The sequence below is a fragment of the Eutrema salsugineum genome, unplaced genomic scaffold (genome assembly GCF_000478725.1).
Source record: "Eutrema salsugineum unplaced genomic scaffold, Eutsalg1_0 scaffold_6, whole genome shotgun sequence".
NCBI lineage: Eukaryota > Viridiplantae > Streptophyta > Magnoliopsida > Brassicales > Brassicaceae > Eutrema > Eutrema salsugineum.
The window spans coordinates 9,584,903-9,606,420 of NW_006256547.1; the positions used below are offsets into that span (position 1 = coordinate 9,584,903).

The window sequence follows — 21,518 nt, forward strand, 5'->3', positions numbered from 1 at the left end:
TCCAATCTGTGTTGGAGAGAATGACCGAGCTAATGCGCACCAATACCGAGCTGGGATTCAAGCTCCACCAGTTCAAAACAACAACTTTGAAGTTAAAGCTTCCCTGCTCAATATGGTGCAAAACTCAAAGTTCCACGGTCTGGCTGGAGAAGACCCTCTCGAGCATCTAGATCAATTTGATCGGGTTTGCGACTTAACCAAGATAAATGGCGTCTCCGAAGATAGCTTCAAGCTACGCTTGTTCCCTTTCAGCCTCGGTGATAAAGCACACCAGTGGGAAAAGAATATACTGAGGGGTTCTATACAAACCTGGGAGCAGTGTAAACTGGCGTTCTTATCAAAGTTCTTTTCCATATCACGCACGGCTAAGCTCAGGAATCAGATCTCAAGTTTCACGCAGCACAATATCGAGAGCTTTAGTGAAGCTTGGGAACGGTTTAGAAGCTACACTAACCAATGCCCACACCACGGCTTCTCAGAGGGCATCCCTCTTGAGTACTTTATACCGAGGTGCACTCCCCAAGATCAGAAACCAACTCGATACAGCTTCAAATGGGAATTTTCTTGGAAAAGAGATCACTGCAGCAATGGAACTAGTTGAGAACCTAGCCATGTCCAATGACACGTATGGAGAGGACTTTGATAGAGCAAACCGTACAGAGGGATCTGGTGATGAACAGCGCATGAAAAAGGATATAAGAGAGCTTCAGAGTAAGCTTGACAAGGTTTTGATGGCGACTCAAAAGCCAATACACTTTGTAGGCGAGTTTGATGAGCAAGGGCCAAGTTTTGACAATGTTAATGAAGATGGTCTAACACAAGAGGAGCTGAATTACATAGGAAATCAGCAGAGGTATCAGCGGTTTAACAACTACAACAGTAACCCAAACCTCTCATACAGAAACCCGAATGTAGCTAACCCTCAAGACCAAGTGTACCCAGCTCAACAACAACAACAAAGCTATGCTCAAAAGGCTCCTTTTCAGAATACCTTCCAGCCCAAGCAACAGTTCAGTGGGCAACAGCACGGCTACACTCAGCAGAATCAAGCGGCTCAGAGTAACAACTTCAACAACCAACCGAAGCAACACAAGTTTCCACCAGGGTTCCATCCGCAGCCGATGGGTAATCAACAACAGATTCAGGGAACGGGTCAGAATCAAATGGGGAACGACGTCTGTGGGATACTACAGCAACTGTTACAGGGCCAGCAAAGAATTGAGAGCCAGCACGCGACAATGCAGCAAGATATCAGAGAGCTTAAGCAGAATCAAGCTTCTACATCATCAAGAGGCCCGACTTTACCAGGTAAACCGGAGCCGAACCCTAAAGAGTATGTCAACGCCATCACATTGAGGAGTGGTAAGGAATTGCAAACTCCAACGCCTAAGACAAAGCTCATTGAGGCCAATGAGCAATTGGAGGGGGAGGCAGCCTCAGACGATGCGTGTAAAGAAGCGGTCTTAGAGAAGGAACCGATCAAGGACAAAGGAAAAGAGGTGGAAAAGACAACCGAGCTTGAAAAGCCCTATGTTCCACCACCATCTTATCAACCCAAGATACCGTTCCTAGGGCGTTTCAAAAAGAAAATCCTAGACAAGGCCAAGGCGGTCTTTGAAAAACACTTGGAGAACACGCAACTCACCTTACCCATTATAGATGCTTTCTTAGCTATACCCCAGCTTGGGAAGTTTCTAAAGGACGCGATCCTCGACAAGACAAAGGAGATCCAGGGTATGGTGATACTGAGCCATGAGTGCAGTGCCATAATACAAAGAAGATCTATACCAAGGAAGCTATCCGATCCGGGCAGCTTCACTTTGCCGTGTGCTTTAGGTCACCTGAAGTTCTCAAATTGTTTATGTGACCTTGGAGCTTCTGTGAGCTTAATGCCTTACACGGTGGCCAAGAGATTGGGATACAAAAGCTACAAGTCAGCCAAGATCTCTCTTGTATTAGCTGATAGATCGGTTAGATTACCGGTGGGGTTGCTTGAGGATCTACCTTTGAGGATCGGTGAGATAGAAATCCCCACGGACTTCATAGTTCATGAGATGGACGAGGAACCATTAGACCCTATCATCTTGGGCCGACCATTCTTAGCAACCGCAGGAGCCATAAAAGTTGTGAGAGGAGGAATGATTGAGCTACACATCGGTTCCGAGACTATGAAGTTCAACGTGAAGGAAATGATGAAGAAACCAACCATTGGAGGTCAGGTTTTTTATGTGGAGGTAATGGAAGAGCTGGCTGATGAGCTCCTTGAAGAGTTGAACGCAGAGGATCCGTTACAAGTGGTCTTAACGCGGGAACAAAGCGAGCACGGGTACTTGAACGAGGAAAGCGAGGTGTACAAGCGTCTTTTGGACCAACCGAGGGAACTTGGAGCTGAGGCGAGGTTTTTGGAGCTCCACACGAGCAGCCTCGACATGCTAGAAAGCGAGGAGTCAAATGGAAAAGAAAAGACACCTCGGGATATCATGGCCGTGACAACTTATACCGAGGCCGATGGTAAACCGCGCGAGAATGAAGCAAAGGCCGAGGAAGCTGTTCCGGGCCAATGCAGCTTTGATGTCGATTGGAATGAGGCAGACGCACCCCCTGTTGAGCTCAAGCCTCTACCAACAGGGCTCAGGTATGCATTCTTAGGTCTAAACTCTACTTTTCCTGTGATCATAAACGATAACTTGCTTGAGCATGAGGAACGTGCATTACTTAGTGAAATAAGGAAATTCAGGAGAGCCATAGGGTATTCCTTGGCTGACATTAGAGGAATCTCTCCTGATATATGCACCCACAGGATCCACCTAGAGGACCAAGCCATGTCCTCTATTGAGCACCAACGTCGACTTAACCCGAACCTCAAAGAGGTGGTTAAGAAGGAGATACTAAAGCTCCTTGAGGCAGGGATAATATATCCAATCTCTGACTCTCGGTGGGTATCTCCTGTACACGTTGTGCCCAAGAAAGGTGGGATTACGGTGGTGAAAAACGATAAGGATGAACTCATAGCCCAAAGAACTATAACCGGCCATCGCATGTGCATTGACTATAGGAAATTGAATTCTGCATCAAGAAAAGATCATTTTCCTTTACCATTCATTGATCAAATGCTTGAACGTTTAGCTAATCATCCTTATTTTTGTTTTCTCGATGGATACTCGGGGTTCTTTCAAATACCTATAGACCCCCGAGATCAAGAGAAAACGACATTCACCTGCCCTTATGGCACTTATGCTTATAGAAGAATGCCATTCGGTTTGTGTAATGCACCGACCACTTTTCAAAGATGTATGATGCACATTTTCTATGATCTAATTGAAGAGAAAGTTGAGGTGTTTATGGATGACTTCTCCGTATACGGCTCCTCTTTCTCCGAATGTCTTGCTAATCTTTCTCAGGTTCTCAAGCGGTGTGAGGAGCATAGGCTTGTCTTAAACTGGGAAAAGTGTCATTTCATGGTCCAAGAAGGCATTGTCTTGGGACACAAGGTATCAGAGAAAGGCATCGAGGTGGATAAGGCCAAGCTCGAGGTGATGGTGAACTTACAAGCCCCGAATTCTGTGAAAGGAATAAGAAGCTTCCTTGGCCACGCTGGGTTCTATAGACGGTTCATCAAGGATTTCTCCAAGATAGCCAGGCCTTTGACCAGGTTATTGTGCAAAGAAGTGGATTTCAACTTTGATGAAGAATGTGAGGAAGCGTTCAAGAGAATCAAGGAGGCTTTGATCAGTGCACCGATAGTACAAGCCCCTGATTGGTCTTTACCATTTGAAGTGATGACCGATGCATCTGACTATGCTGTAGGAGCTGTCTTGGGACAGAAGAAAGATAAGAAGCTCCATGTGATCTACTATGCCAGCCGCACTTTGGACTTGGCTCAAGAAAAGTATGCCACCACCGAGAAGGAAATGCTTGCCATTGTGTTTGCATTTGATAAATTCAGGAGTTATCTAGTGGGATCAAAGGTCACGGTTTACACAGATCACGCGGCCTTGAGGTACCTGATGTCTAAGAAGGACGCTAAGCCGAGGCTTTTGAGATGGGTCTTATTGCTCCAAGAATTTGACATGGAGATACTTGATAAGAAGGGCATTGAAAACGGAACCGCAGATCACCTCTCAAGGCTGAGGATTGAAGAACAGGTCCCTATAGATGATGCTTTACCCGAGGAACATCTCATGTTAGTCCGGTCTTACTTAGAGGTGGAGGAAGCCAATACGATCAAGGAAAGAAGCCTTCCATGGTTCGCGGATCTTGTGAACTACTTGTCTTGCGGATTAGAGCCACCAGATCTTGATACTTATCAGAGGAAGAAGTTCTTTAGAGATGTGATGAGGTATCATTGGGATGAGCCGTATCTTTACGTGCTTAACAAGGACCATCTCTATAGGCGATGCTTGGCCGAAGAAGAGATCCATCCAGTGCTACAAGAATGCCACGGCTCATCGTATGGTGGTCATTTAGGTGCGTTCAAGACAGTTGCCAAGGTTCTACAGAGCGGTTTCTGGTGGCCGACCATGTTCAAAGACGCCCAGGAAGTGGTCTCGAGGTGTGAAGCTTGTCAAAGCCATTTCATCAACAAGACTCTTGAGAGTCTTTTGAAGAAGCACGGAGTAAAGCACAAGGTGGCCACCCCTTATCATCCGCAAACCAGCGGCCAAGTGGAGGTTTCCAACCGTCAGATAAAGGCCATTTTGGAAAGGACCGTGAACTCATCCAGGAAGGATTGGAGCAAGAAACTTGACGATGCTCTGTGGGCTTACAGAACCGCCTACAAAACCCCCATTGGAACCTCACCGTTTAACTTGCTCTATGGAAAGAGCTGTCATCTACCGGTTGAGTTGGAATACAAAGCCTTGTGGGCAGTGAAACTTCTGAACTTTGACATCAAGACCGCACAAGAGAAGAGGGTTTTACAGCTTCATGAGCTTGAGGAGATCCCGGTTAGATGCTTTCGAGAGCTCTAAGATCTACAAAGAAAGAACCAAGGCGCTCCATGACAAGAAGATACACAAGAGAGAGTTCAAAGAAGGGGACCAAGTTCTGTTGTTTAACTCAAGACTCAAGCTGTTCCCTGGGAAGCTGAGGTCTAGGTGGTCCGGTCCGTTCACGATTCTTGAAGTAAGACCCTATGGAGCCGTGGTTTTGAAAGGAAAAGATGGACAAGGCTTTGTGGTAAATGGCCAGAGGGTAAAGCATTACTTGGCATCAGAAATAAGGGAGGGAGCTACCTCAGTTCCTCTACTTGAACCGGAATCAGCCTGAAAAGGTATGAAAAGTCAAACTTAGCGACGTTAAACAAAGTGCTCTTGGGAGACATCCCAAGCTTATCCATGTACATATTTCGTTTTTCATCTTCTTTTTCTTTTTATTTGAAGCTTTTTGAAGGGTTTGTTAAGTGTTTCATGAGTTAGACAGTGAACCTTGAGGGTGAAAGTGAGAGAAAGCTTGAAAAATACACGGCCTGATGAATTAAGTCAAAGAGCATACATAGCCTCGGTATCGACCCTCGGTATATTCATACCATGGTCATCTTTTACCGAGTGAAAGCTTGAGAACCTCAGCTAGATTCCTCGACTTAATTTCATCATGGTCGTGTCTGAGAAGTGCTATGGTAAAATAACTAAGTGTGGGGGAGGCTCACGGTGTAAACACCTCGGTATAAGTATACCGAGGGGCGATGTTCACTTAAAACGGTCAAAAACCTTGATCCGAGGCCGCGACCAGTTTACACCAAGGCCAGCCTGTTTAAACCCCCAAGCCTCACGTCTTCTTTGCTAAAAACAAGTGACCTCGGCATGATGCCCTCGTGGTGGAGCGTGCCGAGGCACTCGGTTTCAAGAAATGATCAAAAGCAAGAACACATGAAACACTTAGAACGAAGAAGAGGCTTTGCGAGGTCCAAAGAAAAGACGTGAAAGCTATGGGGATTTACTCGTTGGCATGGGCTCAGACAACTCGGCTTGGTACCCTCGGGGTGGAACAAGTCGAGGCAGCTCAGAGTAACACGAGAAAATTTGGCTTGGTCCGTACAGCACACGTCATCCCCATACCGCGTCCATTTGAAGGGTTGCGCGGCATTTTGAATTTGAACACTCGGTCAAAGTAGTTTTTGGCGCGGTCAACGGCTGGAGCTGGAGCAGAAGGGGGGACCAGTCCCACAACAGTTCAAATGCCAGCTGGAAAGCGCGCTCCAGCCCATACCGACCTCCATACTTGGCCAAAACGCAGAGTTTGCCCTCTAGACTCCTTTCTCTGCATTTCACGAACACAACTCACTCATTTCTCGTTCATTTTGCGTGATTCCAAGCGTTCTAGACTCGTTAGGGTGTTGTCTACTCTGCATAAGCATCTCGTTCAGCTTAAATCTTGCATTCCCAAAGGTATTTGCATCTTAAAGAACTCATATTTTTCCTTCATTCTTTGCGAGCTTAAATGTTTGTAAAATGTGGAATCGATTCTTTTAGAGTATATCGGCCTTTGGGAACAATTTTGTAAATTCCACCAGGGATGACAACACACGAAAAACCGGTCTTTGCATTTAAAATCACTTATTCTTGAGTTTTTAAAATTATTGAGAAAATGCGCTTGGAATCGGTCTTAATGATGTTTTGTGTGTTTGAGCTGAAATGTCTAGATAACTTGTCTCTAATCGGTTGTTCTGGCTTGTTCTTACTTTCCTTGATGTTTGAAAAAGCTATGAATATCAGTTCTGCTAGAGAAAAAGTTTTGTACTTGCCAATCTTGAGATACATGTGCTTAACGATATACTTGGCTCTGACGGTTTCTTTGAGAATCTCCCTTGCAGATGACCGGAGACCGAACCGTTCCTACCCACGAGACAAACAGAAGTGCGGGCCAGAAGAGAGTTTTGAAGGGTAAAGCCGTTGCCGTGCCACGTAGTGGAGAGACCAGCAAGAAACCCTCGATGCGACCCGATGACGAGCCAACCCCCAAACGAGCAAGAAATACTGAGCTCACTCTGGCACCAGCTCTCGAGTCAAAGAGGAACGGGAAGAAGGCAGCTATGGGATCTGATGACGACGAGCCCGGAGCCTTAGTCCCTTATGTAGACAACGGTGACAAAAAGTCCAAGAAAGAACCAAAGGCCGAGCTCGAGGATGAGCACTTCCCAACCACTGAGGAATACTTGGACCACTTTAACTCAATCAGAATGGCTCAAGGTCGATTCCCTGACTTGGAGTTGCTGAAGAAACTTGAGATACTTGATGACGTGACCCTCATTTTTGAGAATATGGGCTTGGCAAAGTTCTTTGAGATGAGCGATGTTGCCTATGAAGGGATTACACAGCAGTTTCTTGCAACCTTGGAGGTCATCATCTACCCCAAGAGAGATCCAAAGCGTTTACATGGCAAAGGATTCGGCCACATTGAGTTTGAAATGGATAGCGTGCACTACAAGGTCAGTTTCAAGGAGCTTGATGTAATCTTTGGGTTTGAAAGGAATGGAAGCTCGCTTGACAAGTTTGTGTACCCTCGTGATGAGTTGGCCGCCTTGTGGGAAACGATATCTTTTGGACCCTACCTCGGAGGCAAGAGCAAGACAAGCTGCATAAGGAACCTTGCGATCAGATACACAAACCGCGTCCTAGCATCAACATTCTTCTCGACCTTTAACCCTGGTGTTATTCACACGGCCGAGCTTGAACTATTGGGACTCGGACTGAAGCCGTTCATCACTCAAATGAAGAACAAGAAAGAGTTCCAAGGGCCGCTGCATGTACCATCATTGGGTGCATTCTTTGCCATTCAAATGCTCACTTATCGGCACAATGTATGGTGCGACCGCAAGAAGCGAGGAGCAAGAAGACTTCAGAACGGTTGGATAGTCACCAAGATCCTGAGGGCTCAAGGGTTTATATTCCCTGATTCACCAAAGAAGCCGAATCTCATTGATGAGTTATACCTAAGCAAAAGTGGTTTCTTCGGAGGCAAGTCAGGGGACAAATGGGTTTACAACTTCACCCTACTGCATAGAGACGGCACGCAGGTTCTACTGCCTAACCGAAGCCTCACCATGCTCGACAAGCAGTGTAACGTCTCATTCTACTTTCTCAAAGACCAGTTGTATAACCCAGCTCTCGACCCACCAACACGCAAATGCACCAAGGCAGCACCCATCAAACCCGAGAACACTAATGGCCCGGAAGATTGTGATAACGAGGAGCAGAGACACTATGAGAGAAGGATCGGAGCAGGCCGCTATCACTTTGATCCGCAAGTGTGGGGTGAGCCTGAATACCACACCAAGAAGCTGTATTCGCGAGTGAACACCCTCCAAAAGTGGTGTAAGTGGCAAGACAAAACCATCCACGCATTGGTGGATTGTGTGAGGCATTTGAAGAAGAAGGTAAAGCAGCTCACGAGGCCATCCTCACCGGATAAGAACTCAGCGACCTCAACCGCACCGATTACAGAAGAAGGAGTTGGAGAAAGCTCAAACGCGAGGAACCCGGAGTTTCCACCAGGCAAAGAAGACTGGATCAATCCAGCCACGGCTTTCCTGCCTGAACCCTCAGAAAGCAGCCCACCACGTCAGCCCACTCCATCCTGCTCAACATCGAATCCCTCGCACTACTTGGGATCCGACCTCTCCGACTAAGGTATCGACTTCAAACCTTGTACATATGCATCTTGTATATATCATCTTGCATTTGTCCAGTTTGTCTTTTCACTTCTCTCACACGCTTTTATAACACAAGGGACTGTGTTATCTAAGTGTGGGGGAGGAGCTTTGTGTTTTCTGATCTTGTTTTCTTTTTTCTTATTTGACTTTTGCATTCTTGAGTCTCATTTAGCTTAATACATGTGATAAATTACATCATTCTAGTTGCATCTCGCATTTTAAGATCGAGTCTAGTTGCATCATGTAGGATTGCATCAGTGCAAGGAGCAATGATAGATTTTTTCCTAGAGAGTAAATCACTTGAGAACTTGAACTAAATATTCTTGTGAAACTCATTCTGTGCTTGTAAAGCTTGAAACGATTTGAATCTGAGAAGCAAGTCTGAATTACACTCAACTCTAGCTAAGTGATAACCCTAAACTTGAAATGAAAATATCCTTTGATGCATTGTTTAAATAGGCTTGTGGATACCGATATACATACTTGAGCTAGAATCGTTGTTTTTACCACCCTCCTTCCTTAGCTCAAGTAGCTGAATCCGCATCATGGATCAGTTCCCTCACCTTGAACCCATCTTTCTTTCGAGCCAATGTTTGTGTGAGAATTGTAAGGCCACCTTGGACTGAACTTAGCAGAAAGTGTTAGGTTTATAGCGACAAGGGTTTGGCTCATTGAGTGGTATGTTCCAACATCAAGGAACCAAGAGTATTGGTGAGAAATAAGTGTGGGGGAAAAGACTTGTTGGTGAGTGGAAAAAGGTGAGCTGAGTGGAAAAGTGAGAGTGGAAATAGCCAGGGGAATGAATGAAAATGAATTAAGTCTTGGATGTGAAAAGATAAGCTCTGAAATGAAAAGAAGCCAAAGGCTCAAGTGCTCTGAAATGAAAATGAAAGAGGCTATACGTTATGAAAGAAAAGAGCTGTGTGAATAAGTGAAAACCAAGGCTTGAAAATAAAAGAAAAAGGCGAGCCCCCTAGTGAAAAGAAAACGATTGTGAAGAGTGAGGATTCTGAGAGGGTGAGCAATTGAGAAACGCTTTGAGTGGAGTGTGGGGTGTGATGAGTCTTGCCCTTGTATGCATCGGTTGCTTTTTACCTTTAGCATTCTGCCAAAGTTCGGTCGTTCATAGAGAGATCCTTGTTGCATTGCACCCGCTTGAATATTGATGAGATCATTTTTATCTCATGACCTTACCCTAGCCAAGCCAGCCTATTTGAACATTGCATCATTTGATTCACCGGTTACGAACTTAATGAATGTGAAAGAGTTGAATGTGATAATGACTTGTGGAGATTCCGTGTTTTAGTTGGAAAATATCCGAGTATAGCTTTGCATTGCATATTTGAGCATGAATCCGAGTTCTCTTGAGGTCACTTCTCTCTAAAAGGAAATATGAGCTCCATCTGCATTTCAACCTCTCTCTCTCATTTGTTCTTTTTGCTTGAGGACAAGCAAAGGAAAAGTGTGGGGGAGTTGATATGTCTATATTTTACATCATTTAGATTGCATTATAGAGTCCTCATCATGTGTTCTCTCATGTAAATCGAGTCTTTAGGCGTTAAAATAGGACTTAGGGCTTGCATTAGGTCCCAAAGAGTTTTGCAAGTTTTGAAGTCTTTATCAGGAGCTTTGGAGACCAATTGGAGCCTAAGAATAGGAACAGAAAAGAAAACGGTGAAGAAAAGGGTCAAAAATTGTGAAAACCGCTTGGAGGAATTTCTCGGCCAAATCTCGTAGCGGCTGGTCGGAAACCTCGGCCAGAATGTTTACCGGACGCTCATTACTGGCCAAAAACCTTACCGATCGGCCAGAATCGAGTATCGAGTGCAAAAATACCACGGGACAAGTTTTTGACCGAGGCAAGAATTTTTACGATCAAAAAGCTTACCGCGGTACACAGCCCTCGGCCATTTTTCTTACCGCGGGAAGGTTTTTACAACCAAAAGTTGTCCTTGCCCGCGCAATTCAGAGATCAGCAATCCGGGGAAACTTCCGGTCCGAATCAGTTGGCGGGGTCTTCGCCAAAGTTGGAGATAATCAAGCAAAGATTCCAGAACAGTTGGAATCATCCAATTCGGACCAGTGGAGAGAAAGATATGGCTTCCGGAGCATTCACCAGCATTGCGCGTACCCGAGAACTGAACGGCGAACTTCAAAGATCATGGCGGACGGAGCCCCTCCAGACCGAACCAGCTTACCCGGTCTTCACCAAAGTTTGAGATCCATGGAAGATCTTCTCAGAGCATTTGGAATCGCTCAATTCGGAGCAAAGGTTTGGAAGATAGGGTCTCCGGAGTTCACATCGGTCTAAAAGTCTATTTTCCGGTGATTTCAATGCGGCGCAAATATTTTAAATCCAGGAAGCCTTCCACTCCCCAAGCTCCGATGGTTTCTTCACCAAAGTTCGAGCTTATTGAGTCATCTTGACTGTGGAACTGGTCCCAGAGCAATTGGAGTCGTGTGCTGAAAGTTACTGCTTCCGGAAGGTGACATGGTCGATACAAGCCTTAAAGAGTTGCGATACGCGCTAAGTATTTTCACAAGCCTCGGTATCTTTACCTTGGCATCACTCACGTCGAGGCTCATATCTTGGAAGTATTCTGGACTAGACCTCGTGCCAAAGCCTTGGCATGGTTAGATCGAGGCATGCATACGTAAGAACTGAAGCTGGAAACGACTAAGTGTTGAAAGCCGGACTGTGTTCCCCCAAGCACCTCGACATCATGACCCCTCGACATTTTATCCCGAGGTCCCTAGTCACGAACCCAGAATCAAGAACAGAATGGCTCAAGAACATACACGTGAGGATAGATCAAAGACTAGGGTTCATGCATGTTCTTGACGTGTTCTTCATGAGATCTTCATCTGGATCCTGACTCACGTGCACGCCTCGGCATGAACACCTCAGCTTCACTTTCCGACACACCGTGGCACCCACCCATCAACCCAAGAAGGCGGTTCAGTACCCGGTTTGTTCCGGGCTGACCCGCGACACTTTCCCTTTGCTATAAATACATTTTGAGACTAAAAACCTAGTTATCTTATCTCTTATCTGTTTTTAGCTCTAAGAACTTGCCTCTTTTGTGAAACTTGATTAATCTAATCCGATATCTCGTTTTTGCATCAGAATCTTGTTCTTTCTTTATTTCTTTTATCATCCAACATCAAACTCCTTATCATGACTAGCTACACGTTTTGCAAAGGACTTAGTGAGCTCGTTATGATCAGTGAGTAGTCATTTAAGCGGCTTTAGATAGGTAGATTAGGGTGCTTTCAAGGTGGATTAATGGGTTTAGGTGTCTAGTCTTGCATGTTTCATTCCTTAACCGACGAGATCTCTAAGCTGGATCCAAGCACATCACTTGAGGTTCAGATCTGAGACATATCTCGCATCAGAAGTGTTTGTAGAAATGTCTGAACCACTCGGTTAAGGGTTTAAGAGTCTTTCATCGCGAGAGTGATAGTTTGTTCTCTTAAATGACGTTTTTGAACCGATTCTTATTGCTGACTGATTCGTGCTTCTCAAAAGGGATTTTCGTACGAAAGAGGATCAGTTTAGACGTTTAATACTTTCATGAGAAGATTAACGTGCCTTGAGTTCAAAGTCAAATGAAATCGCTTGATAAAATGATTCATTAGCCCCTTACTCTAACTTGGAAGCACCCGAGTCAAATATCCTGTCTAAAGCTTCTGCCTTTATCATTCATTACCATCATCTGAATCACCTGTTTGTTATTTGCATCTTGATTAGTTTAAATCTCTGCTTTTATTTAACTTTATTGCTCATTTGCCTGTTAATCATCGTCACCAAACTTTTATCATCTTGTCTTGACTTAAGTGAACAAATGACATAGGCTAGTGTCTCGTTTACAAGCTTGGTTTGACACCCCTTATACTACTTTGACAAGGGGATTGATAACCCTTCTAAGAGCCTGAAAACTCTTAGTTATCAATCACAAATGCAAAGATATTTCATAACAAAATCTCCATCTACATCTGAAATGATTCAGAGAATTTGTCTAGTGATTTAGAGAATTTACCTTGTTATCTTGCTGATAGGAAAAGAATATTAGAATATCATCCAAATGAAAGTGACGAGGTAAGACAATTATAATGAGAGGTCCTTGTCAACCTCGTGGTCAGAAATTTCCTAAAACAATGATTGGGAATAAATCAAGACGATTTAATCCGTCTTGGTTTGATCTCTATGGTGATTGGTTGGAATATAGTGTGAAAAGACAAAAAAATTTGTGTATTTTGCTGCTTATATAGAGATTATACGGAAAATAAAGCTACAAGTGATGCATTTGTGACAAAGGGGTTTGATAATTAGAACAAGACAGAGAGATTACATGATCATGTAGTGGCAGTGAATAGTTTTCACAATAGTGAATTGAAAAGAGCTGATTATCTGATGAATCAAGGACAATCAATCTTTCATGCTTTTTATAAGATCAGATTGAATGTTTTAATTGATGCTTGTAGATATTTGCTACTACAAGGATTACTGTTTCAAGGTCATGATGAGCCAGTAGATTCAACCAACAAAATAATTTTTATGGAGCTTGTGAAATATACTGCTGAGAAAAATGAGCTTGGAAGTAAGGCTGTATTGGATAATGCTCCCAAAAATAATCAGATGGTGTCTGAAAAGATTTAGACAGAAATAGTTCATTGCTTTGTAGAGGAGGTTATTGAATCTATTGTTCAAGAAGTTGATTGTGGTGTATTTTGTTTGTTGGTGGATGAATCTGCAGATGTTTCTGATAAAGATCAAATCGCAGTAGTCTTCCGCATTGTTTGTAAACAGGAGATACTTTAAGATTTCTTGGTCTTATTCATGTGAAAACAAACATCTTCTTTATCTCTCAAATATGTTGTTGCCTCATTATTTTCTAAACATGGATTGAGCACTAAGAATTTAAGTGAACATGGATAAGATAGAGAGAGTAATATCAAGGGTGAATTTAATGGATTGAGAGCTCTGATTTTGAGAGAAAATAATTCTACATATTATGTTTGCTGTTTTGATCTCTAGCTTCATAGTTGTCATTGCAGTGGCTAAAAAACACTTTCAGTTGAGAATTTATTTGACATGATTTTCGATTTGTTAAAATGAGAATTATTATAGTTTGAGAAGACCATCGAAAAAGGATCAAGGAAAAAACCAAGATAGATGAACTTAAGACGATAAAAGGGTTCATGAGCTTTTGTTTCAAAGACCCAGTAAAACTCGCTGGGACCTCACTATGATAACATTATTTCAGTTGGTTGATTTATTTGCTTCTGTCATTAAATTTCTGGAGTATTTTGAAAGCGGTGGGACAAATAGTATCAAAAGATGCCAAGCTAATGGTCTTCTTAACATACTTTCGCGCTTTTGATTTTGTGTTCTACTCATGTTGCTTCTTCTTTGGCTCATAAATAATTTATCAAAGCCTCTACAAAGGAAATACCAAGATATTCTAAATTCTATGTCACTAGTTATTTTTGTTGTAATATAGTTATTTTCTTGTAGTATAGTGAAATCCAACAAGCAACGATTGTACAAGCTTAGGGATAATGGATGGAAATCTCTTATCAACAAAGTTTCTTCCTTTTGTGAGAATTATATGACAGAGCTGCTGGTTATGGAAGAAGAATTCATTGATTCAAAGAAGCCGAGAATAAGAAGCAACATAACTAACTAACATCATTACAAGGTGGAATGCTTTTACACTGTATTGGATATGCAAATTCAAGAGTATGATGATCGTTTTGATAAGGCAAATACTGAATTACTTGGTTGCAGTGAATCTTTGAGCCCCATTGACTCATATATCAGTTGAAACTTATGAGATTGAATGAGTTTAATCCAGAAGATATTAGTCATGTTGAGCAGATATCTCTTTAACATCAACTTGGTGTATACATCGACAATATCCAAGGAGATGAAAGATTTCTAATTTAAAAGGATCTTGGATATCTGGCACGGGTTATTGATGTGATCATGGATAACTTGTGGCTTGAACCAGAGCTAGTGTCTGAGCTTGCACCTTCGGATGAGCATGAAGCTGAGGAGATATTATCTGTACAAGTTGGTCCTATGACCAAAACTTGCATTATAGAGAAGTGGATCAGCCCAACAACAACTTTTGATCCAGGCATCTCAAGAAATATCAACAAATGGGAATGTGACTCATTTGTACTCTTTTCCCCTTATCTTTGGTTTTGTCCCAATGGGTTTTCCAAAGAAATGTTTTTAATGAGCCAAATGGATCAAATTCCAATCACCCATTTGTTGATCAAGACCCAAGGCCCAACAAGGAATTTCGATCATAGGAGATCAAGGGTCATTCAAGTGAAGTCAAGAGGTTTTTGGGCAAAGAAACATTCAGAACTCCCATTGGGAATATTACAACAAGTCCCAAAATAAAGGAGCTAAATTTCTGCCCTAGAGGGGTGATGAAAATAGAAGAGTCATGAAGTCCAAGAGTCATTCGAACCACAGTCATTTACTTTCAGTCTTTTCTTATTTTCGAGATTAGTCTTGTTGACTACATCTCTTGTTTTTCTATTTAAAACTTTTGTATCTTATTTGGAAAACTTATCTTTCTTTCTATCAAAACCTTTTCTAAGTAAGATGACTTTGTTTTTTGAACAATCTTAGCTTTGGAGTGTGTCAAATCTCTAAAGCACCTGATCCTAAAGGTGTGTCATATCCTTTGGATCAACCCGGTAAATAAAAGGTCTTCTGCAACCTTTGTACGACCAATCAATCCACCTTTTTGTCTTTGAATCCTCAGTGTTTCAATGTACAAGTTCATCAGATCCAGCTTCTAGAGTGCCAATTCAGGGAGAATGGTGGAGACAACGAACATCTTTCACATCCTCCGTTTACCGACTTTCGAAGCTAGCCTACTTGTAGCTACTGCTACATTTGAAAGATGTTTTTTCTGGGATGAAGATTATGAAAACTACCTTACGAAACTGAATAAGTGATCAGTTTTTCTAAAAAATTGTACTGTTTGTTTTGTTGAGAAAAAATTGCTTGAAAAAATAATAAATAAATATAGTGATGAAAAAATTCCAAAATATGAAGCCTCGTAGGATAAATTTATAAGTTTTTGTATTTAAGATATTCTATATAATTTAATTTTTTTTTAACGTCTATTTTATTAATTGAAACTTACATAGTCTGAATGTAATACATCAGAAATTACATGTGGAACATAATGATAAGAACTATATTTGGTATTAACCGGTAAAGATGCCTTCCCAAGAGTGTCTGCTGCTTGATTGTTTTCCCGGTGTGTCCAAACAAATTCTGTATTTTCAAACTTTCCTTTCCACTTCCAGATTTCTCTGATCCAGTTGTGACTTCCAAAGTTGAGGGTTTCTTTGTTGATCAGGTTTACCAGGTTTCTGCAATCTCTTTCAAAAATGATTTTCCTATAACCTCTTAACCAACAGTATTGCATAGCCATCAGTAATGCTTGGGCTTCACTCTCTAGTGGCGTTTGTGCTGCATTGCTTTCTGCTTGACCTGCTCCTTGGAAAACTCCATTTTCATCTCTTAGAATCCATCCCGCCTTCGCATTGTTTCTCTCCTTGATGTACGATCCATCATAGTTGCATTTATAATATTATGTCCTTGATTTAGAAAACATTTCTAGATCCGTTACTTGAAAAAAAAATATTTTTACTAAACGCAGATGTTATGAAAATGTTTGTTTTTGCCATGAATTATTTTAAACATTCAAAAAGTTAAATGTCAAACTATAACAATTGCAATAACATATTTTTGGTGAGATTTATTGGATACAAAATGTAAAGTGCATTGGTTGAACCTAACTCTATTCTTTGTGGCTGCTTGATTCAAATCGATATATTTTGTGCTTCCAAAGTGATGTCTTGAATCGTTCTCATTTTTTTTTTTTTTTTTTGCTAAAATGTGATATTTATTAAGCAAAAAAGCAAGCTATGTACAAAGAGTTTGCCAAGCAACAGAGGCTAAGAAAATAGATCAAAACAGGGGATCTAGTAAAGATTAAAAAGTTTCCTCAAAGACTTAGTGAAATCAGCGAAGGGGAGGACGTCGAAGGCTGTTCCAGCGAGCCAGAAGAGCAGAGGAGTCATCATCCGAAGCTGAGCTGAGAGAATGAATTCGCAAGCAGATGTCCTTGTCTATATGATGCGTGAGAGTAAGAGCAGAACGGGGAGGCCGTTGATGACGACGACCATTCCGCTCTCTCCAGATACTATAAACCGTAACTTGAAACAGGAGCCGAGCTAAAATCCAGTCGTCTCTATTCCTCAAAGGTTTTGAAATGGCTCGCAGCGTTATCATCCAGTCCGGGTTTGCCTGACCTTGGAGGAGACCAGCTGTAAGCCAATTCCAGATGGGAAAAGAGTACGGGCACGCAAAGAACAAATGGTCTCTTGTCTCAATGGGTTCGTCACATAAGAGACAAGGCTGAGAATGTCCCCACTCTGCAGTACGGTTTCCTGTGGCCAGATGATCTCGGATTGCAAGCCATAAGATGAAAGCTTGCCGAGGAATAGCTTGGGTAAACCAGATCACCCTTCTCTACCTCGCAGTTGGTCCCAATTCTCGCAGTTGCTCCCGATTCTCGCAGTTGCTCCCATATGACACGTGTTGAGAAATGTCTCCTGTAGTCATCATTACCATGGCGCCAAAGCACCATATCTTCTCCCGCCATGATTTCCGGGGCTGGAGAAGAGCGAATGCGACCAAAAAGATACTGGATTTGATTCCCTCGGCATCATCGAATAGACCAGTGTCCATGTCTTGCCGCATCAGTAACAGAGGCATGGAGAGGAATTCCAAAGATACGAGTGCCCGAATCACCAGTAATATCAATAATTCTCCCCATTCCTAGCCAATCATCAAACCAGAAAAAAGTGGAGACTCCATTACCAATTTGATGACGAAAAAAAGGAGCAGCGATAGGGCGAAGCTTGAGAAGTTTCCTCCACATCCAATATCCCATGTTACCCACCGATACATCCCAAAAGGACGAGTAACGAAGAAGATAATGCCGTGTCCATGCCACCCACAGCGAGGAAGTGTCAGCAAAGAGCTTCCATATTGGCTTCAAAGAGAAAACTTGAGATATGTCCTTTAATCTGCGAATACCCGAACCTCCCTCAGACTTAGGTTTACAGACATCGTCCCACCTGACCTTAGCTCTAGTAGTGATGTGAGGAGACCCAGACCATAAAAACGCGGCGCACATGCTTTCTATGGTGTCTAGGCATCACTGCGGGAGCCTAAAAGCTGAGCACCAGAAGTTCATGATGCTAGTGATGACAGATTGAATCAATTGGAGACGACGTGCAAAGGACAGAGTGGCACTAGACCAGGTGATCATGCGCTTTCTTATCTTATCTATCAGAGGTTCATAGTCCAATTTTGTCAAGCTCTTCGTAGTCAATGGAAGACCTAAATATCGGATTGGGAGCTGCTGCAGGGGAAATCCCAAATCTGAAGCTGTTTGAGTCAATGCAGAGGTTGTTCGCCCTGCAACAAACAGAGAAGACTTGGTAACGTTGATCTCAAGCCCAGATTCCCTTGCAAATCTATTTAAAACCTCCATCGTACCCCTGAGAGAATTTGTAGTACCATCCATAAATACCAACATATCATCAGCGAAACTCAAGTGGGTAACGTGGAGCTATTTGCACTGAGGATGATAACCTATTTTCCCTTTCCGAGCTGCCTCATTGAGCATCAGAGAGAGAACATTGATCACAATGACGAACAGGTATGTCGAGAGGGAACATCCTTGCCTCAGCCCCCAAAAACTAGTAAAGAACCCCTCCAAATATCCGTTAACAAGAACAGAAAAAGCAGCCGATGAAATACAGTTTTTGACCGACGTCCTTGAGCCACATGGTGAAAGAACTTAGTGTTTGAATCTCCATTTTTCAGCCAAGTGATTCTAGATTTCTGCTGAAAGAACCGCTCTTCAATTGCAGAGTAGTGGTGCCAAAGCAAAGAAGCTGCATCAGCTGCAGCAATATTCTCTGAAGAAGGGTTCTGGAGAGCCTGCTGCTGTTTCTCGCAAAGATTGTCAAAACCTTTGTTAGTCCTTCTCGTAATGTCCCCATATCTGCTACGCTTAAGTGCACGGAGATGAACTTTCAAAGGCTTCAATTTTCTGTGAAAACGGTGGGGCAGATCGAGAGTTGATAACACCTGATTTTGACCACTTTTATGGATCACTTTCAATATCTTATGCAGGTGTTTTTACTCAGTTTTAAAAGTTTTATAAGTTTTTTTTTCAAGTTTTGGAATTTGAAAAGGTTTTTCAGGAAACTTGTGATTTTGGAGTGCATTTTGGAGCAAAAGTACATTTTTGGATAAATTCAGGCCGTCAGAAGTTTGGCAACCAAAGAAGACATTATAGACGAGACAACCAGATTTCCAACACACTTGGAGTCAAAGCTTTTCAGGAAACGGTTAGATCTCAAGATATCATCAATGCACTGAAGGCCGATCAACACAAGCCCAGTCAAGCACAAGTGCTTTCACCCGCGGCCAGCCTTCTCCCCACCGCGGCTCAGGAGGTTTCACCCCCGGTGGACCTATGTCCGAACCTCAGGAGCCCAACTAAGGCCCAAGACACTTCCTGCACCCATTTTACAAGCCCTAGACGCCCAAAACTTGGAGAAACACTATAATTACTCATTTTTAGGTCTTTTGTAGGAGAGCCTCTTTCTTCTCTTTGAGAGAGAACTCATTCATAGATTAGGCTTTATTTTTATGCATCTGTAGAAGCTTTTCATCGCCATACTGTCTTCAATAAAAGAAGTCTTTCTACAACTTTGTTTCTTTTACTTTTCTTCTTCTTAGTTTTAAACTGCCTACCTCAGCCATGTCTGAGTAGTCACCTAGTTGGGTGAAAGGGTAATCCAAAGGGACCCCATGTTCGAATGACATCTAGGTTTTTAGGAAACAATATTTCAATTTTTAACATGATTCTCCCATTCATCCAATTCTCAAAGCGGTAATTCTGGATTGATTACCCAAAATCCGATCCTAGGTTTAATCCGAGCCACGAGAGTGTTGTATATGGGTTGCCTGAACCGGATCTTATGGACGTCCCCGTTGTAGGAGACGAAAGCTAACTACGGAGGATACGTAAGCAGAGATGGATTCCGATCTACAAAGCATGATCTTGTTTTGGCATGAGAGCGAGAGTTAATTGCCATGAACAAGTGATTAGATGATTAGGGTGACGAGAGTTGGCTAATCTTACATGTGTCTATCCTATTTTCAGAGTCATATAAAATCCTTACCTAAATTCTTTGAGTCTTAGAACATGAACCCTAAAGATGAACTTTGAACCCAGCGCTTTTTACAAACTGTTTTTCAACCGATTTTTACTTAAAGCTCTTTTTAATTCCCTGCATATTTAGATTTAGTGACAAACCAAAACCTCTTTTTATTAGATTAGGTTTACGATTGTTTTTAGCATCAGTTAGAAGTCCTCAACACACAGATCTTTGTGGATTCGATCCCTAAGTACTACTGTGTTTGCTGTGCACTTGCAGCTTGTCTAGGGTAAAACTTGTGTTGCCCACTGCACTCACATCAAGTTTTTGGCGCCGTTGCCGGGGATCTGTCTCTGTTGACTTGACTTCTTAATCTAATTTCAATCCTAAACCTCTAGATTTTTGAGTTCTGCTGGAGATTTCCTAACTCCTCTTTTTATCTTTGCTTTCTTTGCTCACAGGTGCATGAAAACTAGGAGAGATCCTGACGAAATCGTATTGCCCTTAGACGAGATTGACAAACACGAAAGAGCACTTAGGAAACTCAGACGAAGAACGCTCAAGATGGCCAACCCTAATGCCCATCGGGAAAATCTTTTAAACCGTGATCAGGATGATCACATTGGAGACGATGACCGTGATTCAGTTCATGGTGACGACCTAGATGCTGCTCATGAAGAAGATGGACAGCCACAACTCGATGAAGAGGGAAGCCGAGTCCCTCTAAATCCTGCTCAAGCCGCTGAAAATCAAAGGAGACAAGACCAGGCCGATGTTGAAGGAAGAAGGAATGATGAAAACATTGTTCCACCAGTTGTTAGAGAAGCCAATCGACCAATACAGCTTGCCAATCCTGCGAGAAGACAGCCTCGAAACAGACTCATTGCCGATTTTGATGCACCTCACCAACACTTTCAGAATCGATCAGCTATTCAAATCCCTGTTCCAAGAGATAATCATGAGATAAAACCTCAAATAGTCTCCTTGGTGAAGCAGAACCAACTCCATGGAATCTCTACTGAGCATCCAATGGACCACATTGATCTTTTTGAAGAAATCTCTGGAATGGTGAGAACAATCAGAAACTGTGGACTATGAGAAAGGTAAGCTTTTTCCTTTCTCTCTATGTGATAAAGCTTTTAGATGGTTGAAATCTATGCCATCTGGTTCTATTACTTCATGGGAAGAATGCAAGTCAGCTTTCCTGAACCACTTCTACACAAAGTCAAGATCGAACCAGCTGAGAAACAAGATACAAAGCTTCCAACAAGGCCCAATAAAATCATTCTATGAAGCCTGGGAGCGATTCAAGGAGTATGAGAGAGACTGGCCTCATCATGGTTTCTCTGGAGCAAACCGGCTAAGCATCTTCTACAGAGGACTTCAGCATAAGTACCAACTTTCTCTTGACACTGCTAGCAATGAAGATTTCAGTTCAAAAACCATACCACAAGGGAGAGCACTCTTCGAAAATCTGGCTGTAGCTAACTGCAACAACAACCCTGAGTATGACAGATCAAAGAAGACTATCACTAGTCATGAATCAAGGGAGATTGCTGAGCTAAAAAGCATGGTAAGTCAACTTCTT

General features: G+C 42.6%; 2 non-coding genes across 2 annotated transcripts; both read right to left on the minus strand.

Annotated features, from left to right (window-relative positions):
• Window positions 1-367: 367 nt before the first annotated feature.
• Window positions 368-474, minus strand: LOC112083683. The gene has a single exon (XR_002897819.1). It is a non-coding gene; the product is annotated as a small nucleolar RNA R71 (small nucleolar RNA).
• Window positions 475-21,168: 20,694 nt separating this feature from the next.
• On the minus strand, window positions 21,169-21,274 carry LOC112083708. The gene has a single exon (XR_002897844.1). It is a non-coding gene; the product is annotated as a small nucleolar RNA R71 (small nucleolar RNA).
• Window positions 21,275-21,518: the final 244 nt, after the last annotated feature.